The sequence below is a fragment of the Clytia hemisphaerica genome, unplaced genomic scaffold, assembly GCF_902728285.1.
Source record: "Clytia hemisphaerica strain Z4C2 unplaced genomic scaffold, Clytia hemisphaerica genome assembly, whole genome shotgun sequence".
In the NCBI taxonomy this organism is placed as follows: domain Eukaryota; kingdom Metazoa; phylum Cnidaria; class Hydrozoa; order Leptothecata; family Clytiidae; genus Clytia; species Clytia hemisphaerica.
In genome coordinates, this window is record NW_027103476.1 from 112190 (window position 1) to 119044 (window position 6855).

A 6855-nucleotide genomic window follows, 5' to 3' on the forward strand; every position below is an offset into this window, starting at 1 on the left:
AACCATAATACGCATGCGCGGGTACTCTACACATGGTCACATTAGATTTTGCAGATCAGTCAAAAGAATTATCCTTACTTGGTCACATGACTTGAAAGTTAGATTTTGCAGATCAGTCAAAAAATTTTATCCTTACTTGGTCACATGACTTGAAAGTTAGATTTCACAGATCAGCCAAAAAAATTTATCCTTACTTGGTCACGATGCATTGCGTAAGAGTTCTTTAAAAGTTTCGCAAAAATTTATATTCCCACTAAACGGTCACGTGATTCAAAAGTTAGGTTTTGCAGATTAATTCAAATAATTTATCATTACTTGGTCACATGACTTGAAATTTAGATTTTGCAGACCAGTCAAAAATATTTATCCTTACTTGGTCACATGACTTGAAAGATAGATTTTGCAGATCAGTCAAAAAGATTTATCCTTACTTGGTCACATAACTTGAAAATTAGATTTTGCAGATCAGGTAAAAAAACTTATCCTTACTTGATCACATAACTTGAAAGTTAGATTTTGCAGATCAGGTAAAAAAACTTATCCTTACTTGGTCACGATGCATTGCGTAAGAGTTCTTTAAAAAGTTCGCAAAAATTTTTATTCCCAATACACGGTCACGTGATTTAAAAGTTAGATTTTGCAGATTAATTCAAAAATTTATTATTACATGGTTACATGACTTGAAAGTTAGATTTTGCAGAAGAGGCAAAAAAATTTATCCTTTCTTGGTCACTTAGACTTGAAAGTTAGATTTTGCAGATCAGTCAAAAAAATTTATCCTTTCTTGGTCACTTGACTTGAAAGTTAGATTTTGCTGATCAGTCAAAAAAATTATCCTTACTTGGTCACGATGCATTGCGTAAGAGTTCTTCAAAAATTTCGCAAAAATTTACAATCTCACTACACGGTCACGTGATTTAAAAATTAGACTTCACAGATTAGTCAAAAAAATTTATCTTTACTTGGTCACCATGCATTGCGTAAGAGTTCTTTAAAAATTTTGCAAAAAATTATATTTCCAATACACGGTCACGTCATTGAAAAGTTAGATTTTACAGATTAGTCAAAAAGATTTTCATTATATGGTCACATGACTTGAAAGTTAGATTTTGCAGATCAATCAAGAAAAACACCAAACACTACTTGGTCAATACTTTTTACTCATTAAAATTATTCCTAATTTGGACCATAAACACTAAACACGACTTGGTCACGCCTCTTTACTCGTAAGAATTGTTCCTAATTAGGACCTCAAACACCTAACACTACTTTGTCACGCCTTTTTACTCATAAAATATGTTCATAGTTTGGTCCAAAGACATCAAACACTACTTCGTCTCGCCATTTTACTCATAAGAAATATTCCAAATCTGGACCGAAAACACAAAATACTACTTGGTCACGCCTTTTTATTCATTAGAAATCTTTATATTTTGGACAAAAATCATCAAACACTACTTCGTCATGCCTTTTCACTCATAAGAAATGTTCATAGTTTGGACCAAAAACACCAAACACTACTTGGTCGCGACTCTTACTCCTTAAACATTCAGACATTTTCACATGAAACCCCACCAAATGTTACTTAATCATATCTTTCATTAAAAGCTTTCCTCACTTCCATTATTTGTCCAAAAATTTCTTCGATATTTAAAGAATTTTACGATATATTGAAAGTTCAGGTGAAGAGGAGTTGCTAACTTGCACTTTTAGTACATTTGCGGCCGAAACGCCCGACGAGAGAGAATGAGATATGCCTTTTTCTATTGAGATTTGTTAAGAATATTCAAATTTTTTTAAGCTTTAGGGTGTTCTTTCTTTTGAATCTTAACCCTAAAAATATTATTGAAATTTTTACGGCGATCTTTAACCGGTATGACCGATTTTAAGGGATCCCAACCGTGATCAGGATAGGATAGAGTGATCTGTCGAAAACGAAAGTGTCCCAGAACTTGTGACCTGGTTGATGTATGTATCAAAAAACTTCTTTCTTCTACATTTTGACTTATTATAAGGAGACTTTATCATTACTTTTAGAGATACTAAAGAAACTAGCTGAAACAATTTCGATTTTTAAAACTTCCACAGATAGATCACTGTGAAAACAAATTTATTTAAAATTATTTAAAAAATAATATCAAATTCGATTCCATTATTTTATTAGTTTTCTTGTGCCGCTTCTTAGAAGCCGTATACTGTACAGTATGTTCTTTATAAAGTTTTTGATAAAAAAAGGGTTCAGACATTGATATTTCAACCATTCGTAATGTTTTTTAATAGACGGAACAAGAAAGCGATCATCCATTAAAAAAGAGAGATCAACCATAGACTATTTCTTGTTTCATTTGTTTATTAACACCTTCACATGAAAGAATAATTTTTTTTGTTTAATTTCAACAGCCATAAAGGTGTTAAAGAACAATACAATAAAGCAAGTAGAAACCACCTCTAATCTCAAGATCAATCAGAAATAATTTATGCGATTATTCATGCATATATTATGACGTAAAAGAGAAAATAACAAAAGGAGACGAAGTAAGGATATGTGACGAAGTAGTGCTATGCACAAGGGGTCTGCTCACCACCGCGTCAAAACGATTTGCAAAAGAACACACATCATGAAAATGCGCCCCTGTCAGATCAGGATTTTGCAATTTTAGACACCCTGTCAGTAATTCTGCAACACTGAAAAAGGTACCCTGACCAGCGGCATGTCCCCGTACCTATTTTTGCCTAAGTGCCTATCTTTGTGACGACTTGTGACTGACTGACACGCTTTTTTTATAAGAATGTTGTTTTTTTTCAATTCATCATGAATATTCTTAACCTTTTGGGAAAAAGAAAAATCATCCTAAAATATTTTTACGGTATTCTTAGGTTTGTATCCAAACCCGGCCAAGATCTAGGATGTAAGTACATACTTCAAGCAAAAACCTGGCATTTTTGGTAATAATTGGCAATTTAATGGTATAAAATGCTCTAAAAATGGCATTCTTAGGTTCAGTTGGCAAATTTCATGATGGTGGTATTCTTTTCACATTCTTAATTCTTTGGCCAAATTCATCGTGAATATGCTTAAAAAAAGCGTTAAGTTACATTGTATCTCATATAAAAAAGCAATTTAAATCAAAAAAGTTCTTACCGTCGTATCTTTGTAAAGCGTCGTGTAACTTTTCTCTCTTCGATTGTGTCTTTTTCTTTTGCTGTTATTTTCGCTCTCCTTCATTTTGTTAATGAAATCAACATCAAAACATTCGAAAAAAATTAAAAAGATCAAAGCATTCTATTCATAACTCTTTTGATAACTTGAATAAAAAGAAAATGTTTCTGGGCACAAGTGTATAAAAAATTATCTCTTAGCTTACCTAGCCTGGAGATCCATGCTATGATTTCTTATCCTATATACCGATGGCGAACCGGGGATGGCGAAATATATATACAGTTTTGCCAACTTTGCAATTTTTGTGTTTTGTATCCTAAAAAGGGAATTTCCCTAATTAGCATCGAAGCCACGCCCTTTTTGTCAATAAATTTTGTCCACAATTAATCATTGACATGTCTGGTCATAAGATCAGGCATGGATCAGGTGTTTAGAAATTGATTCAAATTCAACGAGGGAACTGAGAACTAGCCAAACTTTGCCAAACTTTGCAATTTTTGTGTTTTGAATCCTAAAAAGGGAATTTCCCTCATTAGCATCGAAGCCACGCCCTTTTTGTCAATAAATTTTGTCCACAATTAATCATTGACATGTCTGGTCATAAGATCAGGTGTTTACAAATTGATCCAAACTGAACGAGAGAAGCCACGCCCTTTTTGTCAATAAATTTTGTCCACAATTAATCATTGGCATGTCTGGTCATAAGATCAGGTGTTTACAAATTGATCCAAACTGAACGAGAGAACTAGCCAAACTTTGGCAAACTTTGCAATTTTCGTGTATTGAATCCTAAAAAGAGAATTTCCCTAATTAGCATCGAAGCCACGCCTTTTTTGTTTATTCATTGACATGTCTGGTCATAGGATCAGGTGATTAGAATTTGATTCAAATTCAACGAGAGGACTGAGAACTAGCAATGGGCTGGAAATTTGAATCCTTAAAAGGGGAATTTCCCTAATTAGCGTCAAGGCTACGCCCATTTTTATATCAATTTTTGTCAAGAACTGCTCTATGTTATGTAATCTTTCAAGATCTTTTGGTTTGAAGTCAATATCTTTTTTCAATTTTTTTTTTACAAAGCTTTTTACGAATCCTGAATCCGAATGCCAATCCTTGAATCCCAATCCTACAATCCAGCGAATCTACCAAAAGATTGCACTGCAAAACCATTCTCTTTGTAAACTTAGAGCTGGAATGTAGATTTTCTATCCAAATCAGGACACTACGATTAGATAGAAATTTTCATCCACACTGAAAGAAAAAGCTCCACCGGGGCGGCACTGAGACAGTGGTGTATGTGCGTGACAGAATGAAAACAACGCCCATAAAGAGAAACGCCCTTTTTGTCAATAAATTTTGTCCACAATTAATCATTGGCATGTCCAACGAAGTTACAGTCTATATTCTATCAATTTGATTGTAATGATCAATGGCCTCATTTTTATTTTTGGCCATTTTTTTAATGTCGTATGTATTTCGTAACGTATATTATTTTATAAATTGTTAACTTTAATAAAAAAGGTGGTTCTTATTTTCTTCTTCACAACTCTCGAGCAACACGCTCTCCCTGAACAGCTCATAATGGTAACAATCGGTAACATTGGTGGCGGCACACTAAATAAAGAATGAAAATTGAAGTTGTGACTGTGGAAGTGCCCGCTGCTCAAAAGTCTGTGGATAAACTGCCTAAGTTGCGGTAACAAGTAACGCACACCATGGAATTATTATAGCCACTGGAAAAACAATGAGCTGAATTTTGCCAATTTCTCATGTACCAGCCATGTCCGCAGTAATGACATTATTGTTCACCCTCCTTCCACTAAGGTGGTACCAGGGGAATTAAGGGTTTTTTTCCAAAAAATAGTCCAATTTGGCTCAAATTTGGACCAGTGATGTGTTTCTGTGTGAAACCCGGGGGGGGGGCACTCGATCTGAAAACGACCATACGTTCGGCCCAAAATTTGGCTTCTAAAATCGGACCCTTACAGTGCAGTGAATTTCCATGATAAATCATACCCTTACAGTGCACTTTTCCAAAATTTCTCGCCCGTAAGGGCGAAAATCTTTGCCATTTTCCAAGAAAATGTGGAATTTTTCCTCCAAAATCTACTCTTAAGGGCCGAACGTCTGGTAGGTCATTTACCTTGAGTGCCCCCCCCCCCCTGGGGTGTGAAACAAAGTATTTTGGGGAAAAAACTACATTTCCTACATTTTGATGACGTCACCGGCCGAAAAACCGTCAAAAATGAGCGAAAAACCATGATCCCCCTTAACAAGGATTGGCAAGCCAGGAAATCTTATTTCAAGCCCAAAGTTTGTAAACTCTTGCATTAAATATAGTTTCATGTGGTGAGTAAATTATAATTTTGGGAGATAGTTTAGATTTTATATTTTAGTGACTTTAATTGGGAATTTAGGTAAAAATGTCATTTTCAGCCCCTCCAGTCAAACAGAAAGGCTCTTTAAATTACAAAATAAGAAGTCTTTCGAAAATCTGATCCATTCACCACATGCTCATACAACAAAATAAACTCTTTGGAAAATTTGACGGCTCAAATCCTTTGCTAGAATTCACAATCCTTGTTAAGAGTTGTGCAATTGACCATTTTGAAGTTTCCGAGAAAATCACCTTTTTATGTCGTTCAACGTCATGCTGCCAAGCAAAGACGGTCCTGGTGAGCTTTTGACCTCTTTCAATAGGCCGAAAAGGGCCATTTTGTGAAGTACAACTTATCAGTTTACAGTTTCAGAGCTATATTTGACAATTTTTGATGGTTTTGGTATGCTAATGAGGTATAATCCAACCTTCACGACCCGAAGCCCCTTTTAAAGTAATAAAGATTACTGCCTACCCATGGCAACTTTAAAGTCTCTGGACCCTATACCATTGGTTTGCTGTCCCAATTTTGATTGTTGTCGAAAGAAGACGTATTCAAAAGACTATTTCATGTGAAATGGGAACACTTAGGGTTTTTTTCTGAAGTTAATTTTTCAAAAAGTTATAACGGTTATCGTGGAAATTGCATTTTCATCAAAAAACGTTGCGCGCAGACGGGCTGAAGATATAAAAATGTTGCGCGCTGGAAAGGTGAGCACTGGGCAGAAATCACATTGCATCAACATCGTTTCCGACCATCGCAATGCTTTGTTTTAATTAAACAGTCGGATTCCCCTTGTCCGTACCAGTTCTGAGTGAAAAAAGGCAACAAATCTGAGCTAAATTGCACTTTTCTGGCTGTAAAACGCAGGACGAATTTCTAGAATTAACTCCATCGAAGTCAGAAACAAAGCGAAATTGATCCACACAACAAAGTGATGGCTGATTAAATACATTCAACCAACGATCTTCAACCCTTCAGTGATCTCTTGATCTCTCAGTCCGTAATTATTGTGATATTGACAAATCGTCTCCGCTTCATTCATTGTGAAGCTAAGTCTAATGTTTGGGAAGAAAATATGGATATGATTCTGATGCAGGGGTGTATTTTTAGGATTGTTAGGTATCACTGAATAGTATTCTATATCAACCTAACGCAAATACGAAAATCGCATTTTAACGATCCTCAAGGCCGTTCGCATCATAAAGAAAGCCGGTAAGGGCATGTTCCGTATGCAAATTTTTTGAGTAGCGAAATCGCGCGATCTAGACGCGGGCGTTTAGAAGTACTCAAATTTACCAAAAATATTTTGCTTGA